Source organism: Bos indicus, chromosome 17 (assembly GCF_029378745.1).
Source record: "Bos indicus isolate NIAB-ARS_2022 breed Sahiwal x Tharparkar chromosome 17, NIAB-ARS_B.indTharparkar_mat_pri_1.0, whole genome shotgun sequence".
NCBI lineage: Eukaryota > Metazoa > Chordata > Mammalia > Artiodactyla > Bovidae > Bos > Bos indicus.
In genome coordinates this window covers 6,391,692-6,410,531 of record NC_091776.1, presented here as the reverse complement: position 1 = coordinate 6,410,531, position 18,840 = coordinate 6,391,692, and the positions used below count along the sequence as shown (strand labels likewise).

At 42.4% G+C, this 18,840-nt stretch overlaps 1 protein-coding gene across 5 annotated transcripts in view; it reads left to right on the top strand.

The window, feature by feature from the left end:
• Positions 1 to 9,902: 9,902 nt before the first annotated feature.
• The window catches only part of FHIP1A (FHF complex subunit HOOK interacting protein 1A), a 308,399-nt gene continuing 299,461 nt past the window's right edge, over positions 9,903 to 18,840 (top strand). For all 5 annotated transcript variants that reach the window (XM_070769004.1, XM_070769003.1, XM_070769002.1 and 2 more), the window contains exon 1: positions 9,903 to 10,246. The gene's annotated coding sequence lies outside the window, so the exon portion shown is untranslated. The remainder of the gene's footprint in view (positions 10,247 to 18,840) is intronic.

Sequence of the window (18,840 nt, the reverse complement as noted above, 5' to 3'; positions counted from 1 at the left end):
GCCAATGAGATGATTTAACACTTTAAAGATTTAATTCCTCCAAAATTAATCTGCAAGTGCAGTGTGATTTGAAAAACAATTCCAGAAGGATTTTTTGGAGGTAAATCAATAAAATAATTCTGGAATATATTTGGTGAGTTATAAAGAGACAATTTTGGAAAATAAGCCAAAGCAATTGAAACACTGTCACAGGATCAACTCTTTAAGCCAAGAGGGCAGGGTAGAAAATCAAGAAACAGATCTGTATATAAACGAGAATTTCTTATATGATAGAGAAATAAAATCAGAAGAAACGATGGAGTATTAGTATTAATAAATGGCACTGAGAAATTTTCTCACTGCAAGGAGAGAAATACAATCAGATCCCCATATTATATAAAAGTAAACTCCAAATGTATTAAAAAATCTAAAGATAAAATATAAAATGAAAAAAGAAACTGTAAGAGTATCAGGAAAGGATTTCTTGAATAAGAGTTGCAGGTCAGGCCCTCTGGGAAACAGACTCTAAAATAAGAGATTTGTGTGGGGGCTGTTTATTGGGGTGTTCCCTCCGGCTCAACACGGATGAAGGCAGTCTTGGCCTGATCCTGTGAGGAACTCTGGAGTTGAGGGAGCCCTTCTGATTTGAACTCAAGCTTTACTCTTTGCATAGGCCAGTTGTTGGTTGCAGGTTGTCCCCAAGAAGTGGGCATGGCCCTGGGTGAGGCAGCAAGTCAAGGGCAATGCTCAAGTTTCCCACCTCTTCCCCTTGGCTATTGAATATAATGTTGCTCAGAATGTTGGTCTGCAGATATCTCTCCAGATCCTGCTTTTAATTCTTTTGGATATATACTCAGTAGTGGAATTGCTGGAGCATATGGTAATTCTCCCTGATGCTGGGAAAGATGGAAGGCAAAAGGAGAAGAGGGTAGGAGGGGATGAGATGGTTAGATAGCATCACTGACCCAGTGGACATGAGTTTGAGCAAACTCTGGGAGATGGTGAAGGACAGGGAAGCCTGGCGTGCTGCGGTCCACTGGCTCGCAAAGAGCTGGACATGATGTAGTGACTGAACAGCACAACAACATGGTCGTTCTAGTTTCACGTTTTTTGTGGCACTTACTGTTTTCCACAGTGGCTGTGCCATTTCATATCCCTACTGACAGTGCACAAGGCTTCCTATTTCTCTACATTCTCCCCAACACTTGTTATTTTCTGTTTTTTGCTTTTTATTGGCAGCCGTCCTAATGGGTATGAGGTGATATCCTAACTTTGATTTGCATTTGTAAACAAGTTTTTAAAAAGTTAATTTTTGGCCATACCCTGCCACATGTGAGATCTTAGTTCCCTGACCAGGGATAGAACCCACAACCCCTGCACTGGAACCACTAAACCACAGTAGAAGTTCCTTGATTTGCATTTTTAAATCTAGCTTGTTTTTTAAAAGTTTTGTCTTATAATTATAAAAATAGTGCATATTCATTATGGAAAAATTGGAAAACATAGAAAATCATAGTGGAAAAAGAAAAAACTCCCTCAGAATCCTGTTACTTTAACATAATCAGTGATAATACTTTGGTCTGTATCTTTCCAGTCTTTTTTTTTCTGTCCATATTTCCAGATGACTGGTGCTAAGTCATAATACCCCTTTGAGCAATTTAGAAAAAAAGACATCCTGTTCTCTAGGTGAGAACATACCCTGCGCCAGGGTGTATGGCTTTTGACAAGCAGAGAATAGCTAGATTTCAGATCTCACTTGCCCCTAGGGGAGGTAAATTATGCAGTGAAGAACTCCTGTAACCATATGTTGTAGTTCTGAATGTATCAAGAGATTTTTTATATATATATATATTTTATAAATCTGAGATCATACTATTTGATAAACTGTGTTTGGATAGGATAGAATTTTAGTTCATTCCTATTTATCAGTTAAATTATTTCCAAAGTTTTGATATTATAAAATCTTGCTAGTATGACAATACTTTTTTTTCCCTTCAAGAAAACTGTGTTTATTTGTATTCTTACCAACAATGTACAAACTTGTTGACCACTCTGCAACACTGTATATTAGTAAATTTTAAATCTCTTGGAGACTATAAATTATGTGTTCACCTTATTAATATTGAAGTTTGGTATATGTGGCCTTTTTCCTGTTACTTGCTGTACATTTGATATGACAATACTTGCACATGAATCTTTGTGTTTAGAATTATGTCTTTATGATAAAGTCCCTAGAAATTGCCTTGAAGACTAAATTAATGAGTGCTTATTATTATGTGCCTTAGACTTTACTTAGGAAAATATAAAGAGATAGAGATGTACAATTCTCATTCCAAACCAATTATCTAGGTACTGTGATTGTTACTTTTAGAGAGAAAGTTGAGGCACAACAAGAAATGAATGAGTACTTATTAAAGTTATTTGATGCAGGTCACAAAGCTGGGAAGCAGTTGAGCTGGGTTTTGAAGACATGACTGTCAGCTGCATCTGCTCTAGAGCCCCTAACATGCTAAAGTGATTCACTTTAAAAGAAAAGACAGATGGTTTTGAGAAGAGTTTTAATAATTAATAAGCCTCATATCATCAGTGGAGTAGACCCTGACCACTTGACAAATTTCCTTAGGAGAAAAGATCATTCAAAAGCAAAGTGTTTTTATTAAGATATTTGGTAGAAAAAAGAATTTGATGGGATGATTAATATTCTCATAGGATATACATTGTTCACTTTTGAGTTCTTTTTAAGGAAAACAACTTTAGAAACTAATTTAAATTTAGATTTAATTTGACTGCAAATGATAATGTCTTCATCCTTTTTTTAGTTTCCAAGGTTTCTGGGTCGATGAAGGGATCATTTTGATGTCCTCATCTCAGAGTGCTCACTTCCCTATGCTACGCCTAAACTTCTGTTTTTTGTTAAAGGTGATATGCTTTGCCCATTTCCTCAACGAGATGTGACGATATGGACTACAGTCTCATGAGCTGTCTGAAAGAACAGTATGTGAAAGTGTGGGTATTAGTAAGATACTACTCTTCTTTTTTTCATATGATCATGGATTTTTGGTACTTTAAATATTTAATGATTTGAGAAATGTATAATACAATATAAGACATAATTACATTTTTAAGTGGGACTAAAGGAGGTGCAGAGAAGGCAATGGCACCCCACTCCAGTACTCTTGCCTGCAAAATCCCATGGATGGAGGAGCCTGGAAGGCTGCAGTCCATGGGGTCGCTGAAGGTCGGACACGACTGAGCGACTTCCCTTTCACTTTTCACTTTCATGCATTGGAGAAGGAAATGGCAACCCACTCCAGTGTTCTTGCCTGGAAAATCCCAGGGACGGGGGAGCCTGGTGGGCTGCCGTCTATGGGGTCGCACAGAGTTGAACACGACTGAAGTGACTTAGCAGCAGTAAAGGAGGTAACCCTTGAGAAACCTATATGCAGGTCAGGAAGCAACAGTTAGAACTGGACATGGAACAACAGACTGGTTCCAAATAGGAAAAGGAGTACATCAAGGCTATATATTGTCACCCTGCTTATTTAACTTATATGCAGAGGACATCATGAGAAATGCTGGGCTGGAGGAAGCACAAGCTGGAATCAAGATTGCTGGGAGAAATATCAATAACCTCAGATACGCAGATGACACCACCTTTATGGCAGAAAGTGAAGAAGGACTAAAGAGCCTCTTGATGAAAGTGAAAGAGGAGAATGAAAAGGTTGGCTTCAAGCTCAACATTCAGAAAACGAAGATCACGGCATCTGGTCCCATCACTTCATGGGAAATAGATGGGGAAACAGTGGAAACAGTGTTAGACTTTATTTTTTGGGGCTCCAAAATCACTGCAGATGGTGATTTCATCCATGAATTAAACGACGCTTACTCCTTCGAAGGAAAGTTATGAACAACCTAGACAGCATATAAAAAGCAGAGACATTACTTTGCCAACAAAGGTCCATCTAGTCAAGGCTATGGTTTTTCCAGTGGTCATGTATGGATGTGAGAGTTGGACTGTGAAGAAAGCTGAGTGCCGAAGAATTGATGCTTTTGAACTGTGGTGTTGGAGAAGACTCTTGAGAGTCCCTTCTGCAAGGAGATCCAACCAGTCCATCCTAGAGGAGATCAGTCCTGGGTGTTCATTGGAAGGACTGATGCTGAAGCTGAAACTCCAATACTTTGGCCACCTGATGTGAAGAGTTGACTCATTGGAAAAGACCCTGATGCTGGGAGGGATTGGGGGCAGGAGGAGAAGGGGATGACAGAGGATGAGATGGCTGGATGGCATCACCGACTCGATGAACATGAGTTTGGGTAAACTCCGGGAGTTGGTGATGGACAGGGAGGCCTGGCATGCTGTGATTCATGGGGTCGCAGAGAGTGGGACACGACTGAGCGACTGAACTGAACTGAACTGAACTGAAAGAAAATAAGAAAAAGAAGGAAATCTTGTCTAGCTCCTGTACTTAAGAAATCTAATTTTAGTTCTTTAACATATATAACACACCTAGAGAGTATAAAAATAAATAAAATGAGAGAAATTAATGAAAAGTACAAGTTAAAAATGGTTCCTATTATGTTACTAACATATGCATTCAAATCAATGTACTTATTTCTAACTTGTTAATTACTGTAACTTGTACAGTAGTAGGGTTTAAATCAATGGCTGTTTACTGGATGCATGTTGTTAAAAGTGCATCTCTAAACCAGAACTCATATATTGCCAGTGGGAGTATAAATTGGTATAGCTACTTTGGAAAACTGTTTGACAGTTTTAGCTAAATGTCGTTGATACATACAGCCTGTGTGTGGTGTGCATATGCACTCTCAGTTGTGCCCAACTCTGTGACTCCATGGACTATAGCTTGCCAGGCGCCTCTGTCCATGTAATTTTCCAGGCAAGAATCCTGGAGCAGGTTGCCACTTCCTTTTGCAGGGATCTTCCTGACCCAGGGATAGAACCTACGTATCTTGCATCTCCTGTATTGACAGGTGGGTTCTTTTCCATCTGAGTCACTGGGGAAGCCCCTGTATACAGTCTCAGTTCAGTTCAGTTGCTCAGTCATGTCCGACTCTTTGTGACCCCACGGACTGCAGCACGCCAGGCTTCCCTGTCCATCACCAATTCCCGGAGCCTACTCAACTCATGTCCATTGCGTTGGTGATGCCATCCAACCATCTTATCCTCTGTCGTCCCCTTCTCCTCCTGCCTTTGATCTTTCCCAGCATCAGGGTCTTTTCCAGTGAGTTGGTTCTTTGTATCAGGTGGCCAGAGTATTGGAGTTTCAGCATCAGTCCTTCCAATGAATATTCAGGACTGATTTCCTTTAGGATGGACTGGTTGGATTTCCTTGCAGTCCAAGGGACTCTCAAGAGTCTTCTCCAACACCGAAGTTCAAAAGCATCAGTTCTTTGGTGCTCAGCTTTCTTCACAGTCCAACTCTCACATCTGTCATCTAGGAATTTCACTTCTAAGAGAGCGGGATACCTGATTATGCCAGAAAACTTAGAGAAAAGCACAAAAAAGAGAATAAAAATAAACTGTTATCCTAGTATGGAGATAGCAATTGGTACAGATAACATTTTAAAGGAGAACCATATTTTACATACCATTTTGTAGCAGGCTTATTTTATACAATAGTGGATTGTGAATGTATTTTCATTTACTAGGTATTTAACAATGTTTTAAAAAGTCTGCCTATAATATTATAACATGGCTAACCCATAACATATTGTGCTTATGCTTACTATAATTTTGTCTTTTGGGTATTTAGGATATTTCTACTTTTTCACTACATTTAAATAACAGTGTAGTAAACATTCATATATGTGAATTTTTAGCAAATATTTGAATATTAGAATAACTTCTTAGAAGTGAAATTTCTGGTTCAAAAAGTATAAACATTTTAGTTATTTAGACACAAATTGCTTAAAATGATTGTGACTTATACTCCCTTCCACACGGCATGATATTGTCCAGCATCCATAATAGGCATAATTTTTTTTAATCTTTGCCAAATTTATAAATAAAAGAAATAGTTGCCTCTTATTCTAGCTTTACTTAATATGATTTGACTTCTTAAAATTATTGACTTTTTAAAAAAAGAATTCTCTGTTCGTCTCCTTTGATTATTATTCTATTCTTATGTCTGTCTTGTTTGTAAGAATGGTTTATTAAGCAGTAGCAATCAAAATTCTTTGCTTAATACTTCTGTTGTGGATATTTTTTTTCTGTTTTATTACCAACTTTTCATACTTGAAACTCTTTTCCCAAACTAGCAAACTCGGACATTTCAGTTTTTCCCTTTGAGAAGGCAGAATTTAGGGGAAACTATCATAACAGATAATTGGTGTTAGGCATTTTTGTTGGACTTCATTTCTTACGTTTTTCATTTCATGTCCTTTCTCTCCTGTTTTCCGTCCCTTTTCTTTACTTTTAGGGCAAAATGGATATATATGAATTTCGTATTTGCAGAGAGAGAACTAACATCCTTAAGTGGCTGCCAGGTGTCAGGTACTGTCCTAGATCCTTGACCACATTAATTCATGTGCATGTTGGGTGCATGTTAAGTCGCTTCCGTCGTGTCCGACTCTGCGACTCTACGGACCATAGCCTACCAGGCTCCTCTGTCCATTGGGATTCTCCAGGCAAGAATACTGAAGTGGGTTGCCATGCCCTCCTCCAGGGAATCTTCCCAATGCAGGAATTGAACCCACATCTCTTGAGTCACCTGCATTAGCAGGTGGGTTTCTTTACCACTAACACCACCAACAACCTTAACAATTATTTTCTTCATTTTATAAGCTGAAGAAATCAAAGATCATCCAAATCATTTGTCCTTTCTTTCTTGTCTTCCTTTTAACTTTCTTACCCTCAACCTACTCCTTTTGAAGTCTTTTCCATCCTTTTTTTTTTTTTTTAAAAGTATTTCTTTTTATTTATTTGGCTGCACTGGGTCTTAGTTGTGGTATGTGGGATCTTTTCTCTTTATTGTGGCATGCAGGGTCTTTAGTTGTGGCATGTGGGATCTAGTTCCCTGACCAGAGATGGAACCTGGGTCCCTTGCAGTGGAAGCTTGAGTCTTAGCCACTGGACCACCAGGGAAGTCCTAAGTCTTCTCCATCTTTGTTGTGGCAATTCCATTCTTCCAGCTGTTAGGCCAAACTGCTCAGCATCCTCCTTGTTTTCTTTTTTATAGCCGAATATATTTGGTAGAAATATTAAAATAATCATTACAGTTCCTCTCACTGTGGAAGCCAGTGAGGGAAACCCCTTCTGTAATCAAAGTAATAATTTTTGATCATGCAACAATGCATTTTTGTTATTATGATCATAGGTAGAAACTGTATTTCAAAGCAGATTGATATAGATTTCAAAGAGGCCTGGACTTACAGAGTAAGTGAAATTTATTTAAATATAAAACAGCTACCTCATATGCTGCTGGCATACTCATATTCACAGTTTATAAAGTAAAAAAACTAAACTGTTAAGGTCCGCTCTGAAATAGATGCATTTTCATTAATACATGCACTAGTTAGGTCTCTTCTTCTAAAACAGGGAGAAAGTCATATTTTTTAAGGAATAAACTCAACATGTCAGCAGCAAATTTCAGTTACTCCTTGTCCTCCACACTCCATATCCAGTCTTCGAGGATTCCCTGTCAACTCACTCCATCCGCTACCTCTGTCTCCCTGGCCCAGTTGCTCTCCTTTTGCTCCTGGGTTATTTCTGTAGCCTCTCACTGGTCTCTGCGTCAGCCCTCACCCACGACTGTCCTCAACCCAGCAGTCAAAGTGATCCTATTACAAGGTGTCAGAAGATGTCACTTTCCTACACAAGCCCCTCCAGTGACTTCCAGCTCACTCAGCGTGGGGGCCTCCTTTGATCCATGTCACCTCTCCCTCTTCTCTGACTTCTCTCCTTTCTGCCACAGTGGCCTCCTGGTTGCTCCCAGCACACTCAGGCATATTCCTGCCTCTGCCTCAGGGCTTTTGTACTTGCTGTGCTTTCTGCCTCAAAAGTTATCAGCTCAGATATCTTGTTTCCCACTTCCTTCAGGCCTTTGCCCAAATATCTCCAGCAGCTTTCTTTGATCGCCTATATAAGAGAACATGCCGCTTACTCCTTATGTTCTGTCCCTGTCTAATTTTTCTCCACAGCATTTCTAATCATTTGGCATGAATGCATGCTCAGTTACTTCAGTCATGTCCACCTCTCTGCGACCCCATGGACCATGGTCTACCAGGCTCCTCTGTCCATGGGATTCTCCAGGCAAGAATACTGGAGTGGGTTGCCAGTTCCTTCTCCAGTGATAAAGTATGGAGTGAAGTGAAGTTGCTCAGTAGTGTCTGGCTCTTTGCGACCCCATGGGCTGTAGCCTACCAGGCTCCTCCGTCCATGGGGTTTTCCAGGCAAGAGTCCTGGAGTGGGTTGCCATTTCCTTCTCCGAATCATATGGCAGTCCACATATTTTCTTTATCATTTGTGTCTCCTGCCTGGAAGGTAGACTCCATGAGGGCTACAATTTTTGTTTTTGTTCTCTGCTGTGTCTCCAATCCCTAGGAGAATGCCTAGCATGGAAAAAACACTCTATAATGGTTGAATAAATGATTCCCCCACATCCCAATTGTTAGAACAGGCCCTGACCTGCTGGGCAGAACTTCCTGGCTCCTATGCTTCTATCTCCCTGTCCTTCCGCAGCTTTTAGTTAGCCACCTGTCTTGGACTTGTGATAGGTGGAAGGTTGGTGAATTCTGAGAGTTATTTGCATCCCTGCTGCAGTCATCAAGAATAGCAGTGGTGGTAGAGCCGGAAGTGTGAAGTTTTTGCATCCTCTGATTACCAAGGTTGCAAGAGAGAACCCGAAGCTAGATAGACTAGATTTTCGTTGTCACTGGATGCCATTCATCGAGAATGGAGGGAGGAAGATATACTTCCTCCAAAGGAGAATCTGGTGAGGCGCCAGCAGGATGTTGCGGGTAGGAAAAACCCCACATCCGCCTTTGCAAGCCATAGTTCGGCCCAACCCGCTCTGATTGCAGCTCACCTCAAGTTTCAGCCACACCAACCACAGGGCTCTGGAAATGCCAAGAGAGCCTCTAACCAGGAATTTGATTCCTCCTCCTGGATTTAAAGTTCAGAAAGCAGATCCTCGACTTTACCATCCAAACAGGCAAGGAGCGTGGAAGGAGGAAAAATGGGGAGGAAGAGGTGGCAGTGCTAGCAAGACAATGGGCAGGGTCTCCGATGATAAGCAGCCAGCAAACATGGAGTCCGGTCGTCCGTGGTCCGAGGTCTGGGTTCTGGAAAGGTCTGGGTTCTGGAAAGGTCTGGGTTCTGGAAAGGCAGTGCCAAAGGCCATCGCCATACCCTTGGGCGATAGGGAAATGGATTCCCAACCTGCTCTCTCATTTTCCGAGGAGTTGTGAGATGGGGAAGTTTCTTTTTGCTGTTGAACTGTCCAGTTAAAGAGCCCTCATATTTGGGGGAAAACTGCCAGTGAACTGTGACACGTACACCTATACTCACAGGGTGCGTGTCGCATGGAGGTCTCTCACTTTCTCCATTCAGCAGAACCCAAGTAATGAGCCTTTTGGCACGACTGTAAACGTAGTGTGTGTGTGTTCGTGAAGGGGTGTAGTTCCAGCGATAGACGAGTCCCCAAGGGCGAGGTGTCCTCCATTTCGCGGGGTTCAAGTTTCTGTGGAAACTTTCCCTCAGAGGCTCCGCCTCCTTCACCTTGGCAACGGGCGCCGGGGCCACGTCGCAGCCGATTCGGCTCCTCTCCACCCTGCACCTGGCGGCCACGCGCTGGGGCAGGGGCGGGGCCTGCGAGGGGCGGGGCCTGCGGGGCGGGGGCGGGGCCGGTGGGGCGGGGCCGGGCGCGCGCTCCCCGGGGCCGGCCTAGCAGGTTGGGCCCCTCCCCGGCCGAGCCCCGCCTGCGCTCCCGAGGGCGCGGGGTAGTGGGCGGGGGAGCCGGGGAGCGGCGCGACTCCGCCACCCGCTGACGCACCGTCGGCGAGTTGCGCTCGGACCTTCTCCCGCCTCGTCCTTTCCCGGGGAGCCGCTGTAGACTTGGAGCCGGGCGTGGGGGAGCTGAGCAGAGATCTGAGAGCCTCGGCCCGCCCGGGAGCGGAGCGGACTGTCCCGGACTCGGCGAGGAGCCCGGTCCCCCTTCCTCGCGGCGTGCGGCGCGGGCAGCGGCACAAACTTTCTGCACTGTCCCCCCACCGCGCCCTCGGGAGGAGGAGCGGCGGCCACTGACAGGTACGTGGCGCGCGGTTCTGAGACTTGCGCTTGAGGGGGTCTCTTGCTTTAGGGGTTGTGGGAAGCGGGAGGGAAGAAGCGCCTCTTCCTGAGCTCTCAGACCGGACGGGAGGCGCAGGAATTGGGAGCGGGCCCTTGGGAATAGCCCAGACAAGGTCTCTGTGTCGGGCCAGGCGCGGCGGGGAGGAGGTTGGCTCCCCGAGCCGCGGGACCGGGCGTTACTCTGTGACTGATCCCGAGGGAGAGAGAGCTAGCTTGTTTTGACGGAGAAGGATGACATTAGGGCTCTCCACCCTTTTCTTGGTCCCTGGGGCCGGAGAGCTGAGTCCTACGGGAGAAATAGGCAAAGGCAAAGAGGTCTGGGGCTCAGTTTTCCTCTCCAGACCTTGTCGCTTTTATACCAGAGGCGGAGGCGGTGCCACTCTGAAGTTTGCTGTACTTGCCAGGTGTGAAGACTTACTCGTTGGGTGGCTTTTGCTCAATTTCATCAAGTTCTCTAATGAAACTGCTTTCAAGTCGTAGTTATTATTGACGGTGATGATGATGGTGTGTGTGTGTGTGTGCGCCCTGCTCCGACCTTAACAAAGGTCCTTTGTTATAATTCCACTTCTCGGGAGTGGAACTGCTGTCCTATTTCAAGAGCCCAGCCAGAGCCAGGTGTGATGGCAGGGGTAGCCTTGTTTCCTGGGGACTTTGGGAATCAAATGGGCAGGTCTAATGAATTAGCCCAGTTCTGTCCCACCCACTTGGATCCATCCATTCTTAATAGAGCCCGGTTTTGTTAATCCCAGACTCCTAATTTATCCTGCTCTGTTATGAATGGATGGATTCTGTAATAACTAAAATGGGAAAAGAATCTGAAAAAAGAATGGATATATGAATGTGTATAACTGAATCACTTTGCTGTACACTTGAAACTAAGACAACATTGTAAATCAACTATATTCCAGTATAAAATAAAAATTAAACAAAAAATAGACCCAGCTTCCACCATTCAGCAGGTGCTGCAACCTTCGCCATCCAAGGTGAGGAATATTCCCAGTGGAAGAGAGGAGATCAAAACAGAGGAGAGAGAGTCCTGAGGAGGAGGAGCGAACAGTGCACACCACTTGTTGCTTCCCTGTAGACTGGGCCTGCTGCCTGCCTTCCCTGGAAGGGGCCTGCTATCAGATTCATCTCATTAGAAGTCAGCTGCTCTCTGCTAATAGCCACAGCAGCCCTGATGAAATTATGTAGGTCATTGAAAAATAATTCCTGCTTAATCACCTTTATCCTGTTGATTAGTGAGAGAAAAGATTTCCTCTCCTTAATGTACCATGTCTGGTTGGCAGGGTCACCTGCCTGACCTCAAATTCACTTGGACACCTGGCCCCGGACAGGATGTTTTCCCTGAAACTGCCCAAACGTAGCGTACCACAGCCCAAGTCCACATTTGGAGAACTTTAGTGGTCTCCACTGGACAGAAATCGAACAGGAGATTCAATCTGTACATTTACGGCTTAATGTGGCATACTTGCTGGATTTAGATAACCCTTTCAGATAATTAAAAGCTGGTTTCTTTTAGTTCCAGTTAACCCCTCTCTGCCAGGTTCATAGAAATTGTTTCCATGTTTGTCTTGAAATAAAGTTTGGGGTCCCATTTGTCATTTGTCCTGTAGATTTAGGAATAGGATTTAACTGTGTGGGGCAGATGGAAAAGACAAGAGAAACTGCCTATCACTGAACTAGATTCAGAGAGAGATTTAGAGTGGTTTCACAATCTAGGCACAACTACCCAGCTAGCTTCCTACCTTCCCCTAAATAGAGACAGTACGGTTGTATCACTTTATATAAAAGAAAAGATATTTATTTGGCTGAGCTGGGTCTTAGTTCCAGCACGTGGGATCTTCAATCTTCATTATGGCATGCAAAATCTTTAGTTGTGGCATGTGGGATCTAGTTCTGTAACCAGGCATCCACCTGGGGCCCCTTGCTTTGGGAGTGTGGAGTCAGCCCCTGGACAACCAGGGGAGCCCAGGTTGTATCACTTTTAATGTAGGCCTTTGAAGACCAAAAATGAGAGGACTGTGTCGATAATACACTGCTGGACAGTTCTTCATGATAACTTCTCGAAATTGGTTCAAAACACTTTCTCTGCAGAGTTCTTTTCTGCCAGAATAGGAAGTCAATAGATTATGTCTGCAGGTCAGAAAGCAGATGTACAAATAATGTTGAAATATAGAGGTACATATTAGCAGAAGCCTGAGGTGTGACTTTGGAAATTATGTTCTTGTTTCACTTTTTGAAAGAGAATTTTATAAGAAAGCTCCCTCTCTCTGCAAATATAAAACAGAGCTGCTTTCTCTGATCCCTGCCTAGATGCCCGATGTTCTGTGCACATTTGTCTCATTGGGTGATACATAGGCCCTTGGAAGAGCTGGCCCCTCAGGTTTTGACCGTGGAACATGATTTAGTTCATCCTTACTTCTCACACTTCCGTGAAGTGTGAACACCTTTACTTCACTCTTACTCTTGATGACGTCTGCCTCTTAGTTTTTAGCCTACACAGGAGAACAGTGCTCAAGTGGCCAAGTAGCTTCAGGAACTTCATTTATAGGGATCTCTTAGTGAAGACAATAACAGAAAGTAACTTTTTTTGTGGATCTTGAGATGGCTGACTTAACCAAAAAGGCAGCTCTTGCCATCGCTTCTTGGACATTTGGCTAAGATCAGATGTAGTATGGGGGCTTCCCTGGTGGCACAGTGTTAGAGAATCCTCCTGCCAGTACAGGAAATGCAAGAGATGCAGATTCCACCCCTGGGTTGGGGAAGATCCCCTGCAGAAGGAAATGGCAACCTACTCCAGTATTCTTGCCTGAAAAATCCCGTGGACAGAGGAGCCTGGCGGGCTACAGTCCCTGGGGTTGCAAAGAGTCGGAACATGACTGAGGGACCGAGCACACACCATATTTGTGCTTTGTGATTCAACCATTTTGAAGTTCGTGCTATTATGTTCAGATTATACAGGAGGAAAACAGATGAGATTCAGAGAAAATAAGAAACTTTTAGGTGCATATTTTGTTCCTATATGTGTTGAACTCAGACCCAAGTGCAGTGTTTCTGATTTAGAGGCCAGGCTTTTAATTTTTTCTCTGCTACATTTTGTGCGGTGTTTGGATGCAAAATGGGGTCTTATTTCTCCTTAACCAAAATACGTGCTCATGGGGGACTACAGAAACATGTACTTACACGTGTGTGTACATGCATGTCATCTTTATATCTTTTGCATCTTAACAGTGTGGCTGCACCCCACGAGGTGGGGTAGGTAAATAAATACCCTACTAGTTGCCATAAGGAACTTTGACTAGGATCTACAGTTGAAAAAATCAGAAAATAGAATATAAGTGTGGGGTTTACAAATATGGAATTAATTACTAGAAGAAACATCTAAAAGAGTTGAAAGGGCTTCTTTTGGAGAGTGGAACTCAAGGGTGAGGAGGAGCCAGGCAGGACTCTGCTGTTTTTGGCCAAGTACCTTATAACCTTATACCTTATATTTTATGCTGTGTACATGTGTATTGCTTTTTTAGGTCTTCTTTGGCAAGGAAAGAGTAAAGGTTTGTTTTTCGAATTTTAGAGTCAAAAGGGACCGCAGAGATTATTTCCAGCCCTTTCCTCTTGTAGGTGAGGAAATTGAAATATAGTTGAATTGTTTCGCTAAGGTCTCCCAGGTTCACACCCTTCCCCAGGCAGGTGGAACTTTCCTCGGTGCTTGTGATTCCTTAGTTGCCTTTCCAGGCATTGCTCCCTTCTCCTTTCTGTCTACTTTTTACAGTGTTTGATTAGGTTGTTGGACTTTGGATTCAAAAATAGGTAATTATCTGTAATTCCTCATATTTCTATCACAAAAATGCTTCAGAGTCTGCATAATCTGTACACTTTCAAGGTTAATTCTATAATAACTTTTAATTAGGATTAGAGACACGTTTACAGTCTGCAGCTATTCAGAAATTAACGGTGTTACTCAGTTCAGTTTGATAAATACTGGAGTTTGGCTTAAACTTTTATCCCGAGAAGCTATTACTAATGGGAGATGATAAGAAGGTCTTTCTGATATCTATGTGGGTTGTTTAATTTTGAAATTCTGAGACTAAGGGAACAACGGTCTTCCAAGAGAGAGGCTGAGGCAGGTGATATAGCAGAACTATAATAGAAAAGTTTTTAACACTCCAAGATTTCTCTTTTCTTTATACATGAGATTTTCTACTTTCCCTCTAAAATTATATCACCAACTTAAAACTTTATTTTTTTCTGATTATACACACAATACATATTATTCAACATTCAAACACTACAGAAATGTGTAATGTTGAAAATGAAAAGTGCACTATGATGTTGTATTCTAGAGAAAGTTCCCCCAAATTTTCCTAAATTAAAATATATTTATAATTGTGATTTTAATAACAAGTGGGGGTAAAATAGCACAACTTTCAACTTAATTTTTAACTTAATATGCATTGAAAATATTTCCATAGCCATACATACAGATCATACTGTGTAGTATTGCATCACAGGTAATTTAAACAATTTCCTATTGTTGGAAATGTGGGGGGTTTCCCATTTTCCCATAGTAGGAATAATACTTTGGAGAACATCCTTGAAAGTATATCTTTGTACACTAGGGTAGGAGAGGTTTGTGAAAGAGTCGGAGGGATGAAAAGTTAAATATCTCTAATTTATACTTCCTCCAGTAGTGTCTCTACATTTTAAACTATATTAGTGGCTTTTTTATTTTTGAATGTATTGGACCAAAGATAGAAATTATTAATATATGAGCAGACTCTGAAACAAAAGGTCATAGTAACAAAAGGCGCTGAGCTTTTAGGTGAGGCTCACCTCATTTCAGATTTTTTTGGTTTTAATGTTTTCCCCAAGAGAATATAGTAATTGATAACAGCTCTAAAAATACTCTGCAGTTGTTGGATGAGCTGCTAATTACTTTTTATGGAGCATAGTTAAAAAATTTTTTTTTAAGGAACATTATTCTAGGACATGCCATTAAGGAGTTCAGGGAATCCACTAGGCTTTGCAGAATGCAGAGTGAGTGTGTATTATCAGGTCCTGTTCTTGTATGAAAATTTACCTCTGTTGAAATATTGGTCATGGGTCAATTTTAAGATCTTTAGATCTACAGAAAGTCCCAAGAACTAACTTTACTCATCTATGTGTGGAGAAGGCAATGGCACCCCACTCCAGTACTCTTGCCTGGAAAATCCCATGGACTGAGGAGCCTGGTGGGCTGAAGTCCATGGGGTCGCTAAGAGTTGGACAGGACTGAGCGACTTCACTTTCACTTTTCACTTTCATGCACTGGAGAAGGAAATGGCGACCCACTCCAGTGTTCTTGCCTGGAGAATCCCAGGGACGGTGGAGCCTGGTGGGCTGCCGTCTATGGGGTCGCACAGAGTCGGACACTACTGAAGCGACTTAGCAGCGGCAGCAGCAGCAGCAGCATGTGTGGCAAATGTGAAATATAATACTTGGCTAAATTTCATGACCTAGGCTCATTGAAGCAGGAACATTTCAGGAATTCCTGTGGCAGAGTTTGTATTGGTCATCTTAGAGAGCTGATTAATATTTTCATGGAGTCCAAGCTTTGTTCATAACCATTCAGTTAGAGGATTATGTTTCATTCCTCAGGATGAATACCTTCTGTTTTGTTTGTCTTCATGGAACTTGTACTTGGAGTTCATTCATGATTTTCTTTGTAACATATTAGAATGAGCATAAAAACATCTTAACAAATATAAATGTACACACATGCACACTTATATATATATATATATACACATACCCCATGTGTGTATATACACACACACATGTGTTATACATGTGTGTATTTATGCATAAGTAATATAAGCTATACTTTAAAAATATGATCATCAGTAGGTCATTTAGCATAAATATTTGGTGCACCCTTAAAATTAAGATGATGTCTGCCCATATTTATTTTATTAGGAAAAATGCTTCTTGATATCTTTTATATGAAAAATTTCTTAATAAATTAAGAATTTTTTAGGATACAGGTGAAACTTCATTGTATATAGTTCTTACATTTTGGGGTTTTTTTGTGGGAAGATGAAACATTTCTTGTGTATTAGTCTTGGTTATTGCCTGTTCTCTAACACTGTTACTTTTTTAATAAGTTGAATATTTAAAATCCCTCCTGTTTGTGATATATTTCAGAATGTTTACGCTTTGCTTATTTTAAGCAAGATGCAGTAATGTTTATGAAAAAAGTGGCAACAGGACTTTCACTGGCCTTGATTTGCTTCAGGAAATACTAGACAATGTGCTGTTTACTCGAGTTGTATTAAAAACTTAATGGTTAATGCTAATTTCTTATCAGCTTGATGAGGTTTGTCCGTCAGTTTCCTCCTTGTACTTCTCCACTGGGCTCATGTTGAGGACTTTGGGTGTCTGATTTGGAAAGTGGACCCTGCATTCGCTCTTTATGAATCAGCTTGTAAGCTGTGGTTTGGTTGTTTGGGGGCTGGTTGTGTTGCTCCTCCCTTTTTTCCTCCTAAAGTCATCCTACCTCTTGATCATGTTTTAGGATTAGTGTGCCACCTAGGAATGGTCATTCCTCCACAGTGAATCACAAAACAAGTCGCTCTTGCGGGACTTTCTGACTCAAGCCTGACTGATTGAACCTGCTGTCCTTCGGGCTTCTGTGGAGGTGGGGCGGGCACTCCTGGAGCAAACTCGCAACTTGGCTCCCTCCCCTACACAGGTGATCCCTAAATCTGCATCCTCATTGCTGACCTTTGAAATCCTAGGCTTGCTTCTCCAGTTCCTGCTGCATAGGTCTTTATTTGGATCCTGACATCCTATTAAACTCTAGGATGACGAGAGTAACTCCTCTTGGTCACCTAGCTGAGTACCTTATTGTGAACAGAATCCTATTCGTGTGTGTTGTTCACGGTCTGCGTCTTATCATCACGTGGGCAATTATAATGTGTTTTACCTTGTTTTCATTTCCAGTTTTTCTTTCTAGAATCCATTTGTATGCCATGATTGGTCTGATTCTTTACAGTACAGCTTTGCTTATGTCACTGATCATGGTCTCCTTGTTGCCTACTGAGTAACAAGTCAATTCAGTGTATAATGGCTAAATTTAGGTGCCAAATTTAATTGATTGGGTGACAGGTTGTCCAGGGATTTGATTAAATGTTGTTTTGGGTGTGTCTGGGAGGGTGTTTCTGGATGAGCTTGACTTTGGAATTGGTAGACTGAGTAGAGCTGATGGCCTTTCTATTGTGGATGGGCCTCATTCAGTCCACTGAAGACCTGAATTGAACAGAAAGGCCGAGGAAGGGAGAATTCGCGCTCTCTGCCTGACAGGTTTTGAGCCAGGACATCCATCTTCTGTGCCTTTGGCCTTAAGTTTGGACTTGAACTGTATTATCAGCTGTTCCTCTCTGGCTTGCCAACTGCAGATCTTGGGACTTCTCAGCCTTTGTAATTGCATGAGCCAATTCCTTATAATAAACGTTTCTGTCTGCTTTAAACGTTTCTGTCTGCTTATATATATATATATATGGAAATGTGCATCCTTTATTTATTTTTAAATTTTTTGGTGGAGTATAGTTGCTTCACAATGTTGTGTCACTTTCTGCTGCACAGCAAAGCGAATCAGCTATATGTATACATACATCCCTTCCTTTTTGGGTTTCTTTCCCATTTAGGTCACCACAGAGCACTGACTAGAGTTCCCTGTGCTGTCCAGCAGCTTCCCATTAGTTACATACTTTATACATGGGAGTGTAAATATGTCACTCCCAGCGTCCCAGTTCATCCCACCCCCACCCCTTTCTCCCGCTGGTGTCCGTGTTTGTTCTCTCCGTCTGTCCGCCTCCCTTACCTGTATGTCTTCGGTTGGTCTGTTTCCCTGGCGATCCCTAACACTCAGGGCGTCTGTGGTGTGCCCCATGCAGGCCCTCTCTCAGGCTGCCATGCCGATCTGTTCTCCATTCCTGAGCACACCTACCTATTCCTTTTCCACTCTCTCTGCTGGGACTGGTCCTTCCTCTTTCCTATCTCGGTGATGTGAATTCTTCAAATCCAGTTCCGAGCCTGTGTCCTCCATTAAGCCTTTCTTGGCTATCTTTTCCTGTAGCAGTTTCCTGGCAACTGAGCCTCTGTACTGAAATATTAGGAATTTAGTCATTAGACATTAGCTTTCTAGTGTTAAAAAATCTTTAATACAATTGTTCTTGTTCCCAGTTATATTATAAACTCCATGAGGACTCGGATCAAGCTCTATACTGCAAATCCTCCACTGTTCTTGGTTTTGCTTCACATAGTAGGTGGTCAGTGTTTACTGATTTTCTTTTAAAGCACTAAGCTCTACTGAGGAAGGAGAGGCAAGTGTGGGGCATGTGTGCTCAGCCCCCCACCTTGTGCCCAGGGAAGAAATGTCTAGCTCATTGCCCACAGGACCCAGAACTCTTTATCAGAGCAGTGCTCCAGGGAGACTCTGCCAGTTGTTTGGAGTTGTTACTAGAAACAAAACTTATACATTGTCCTTGACCTAGAGCTAACTTTTCCTGAGA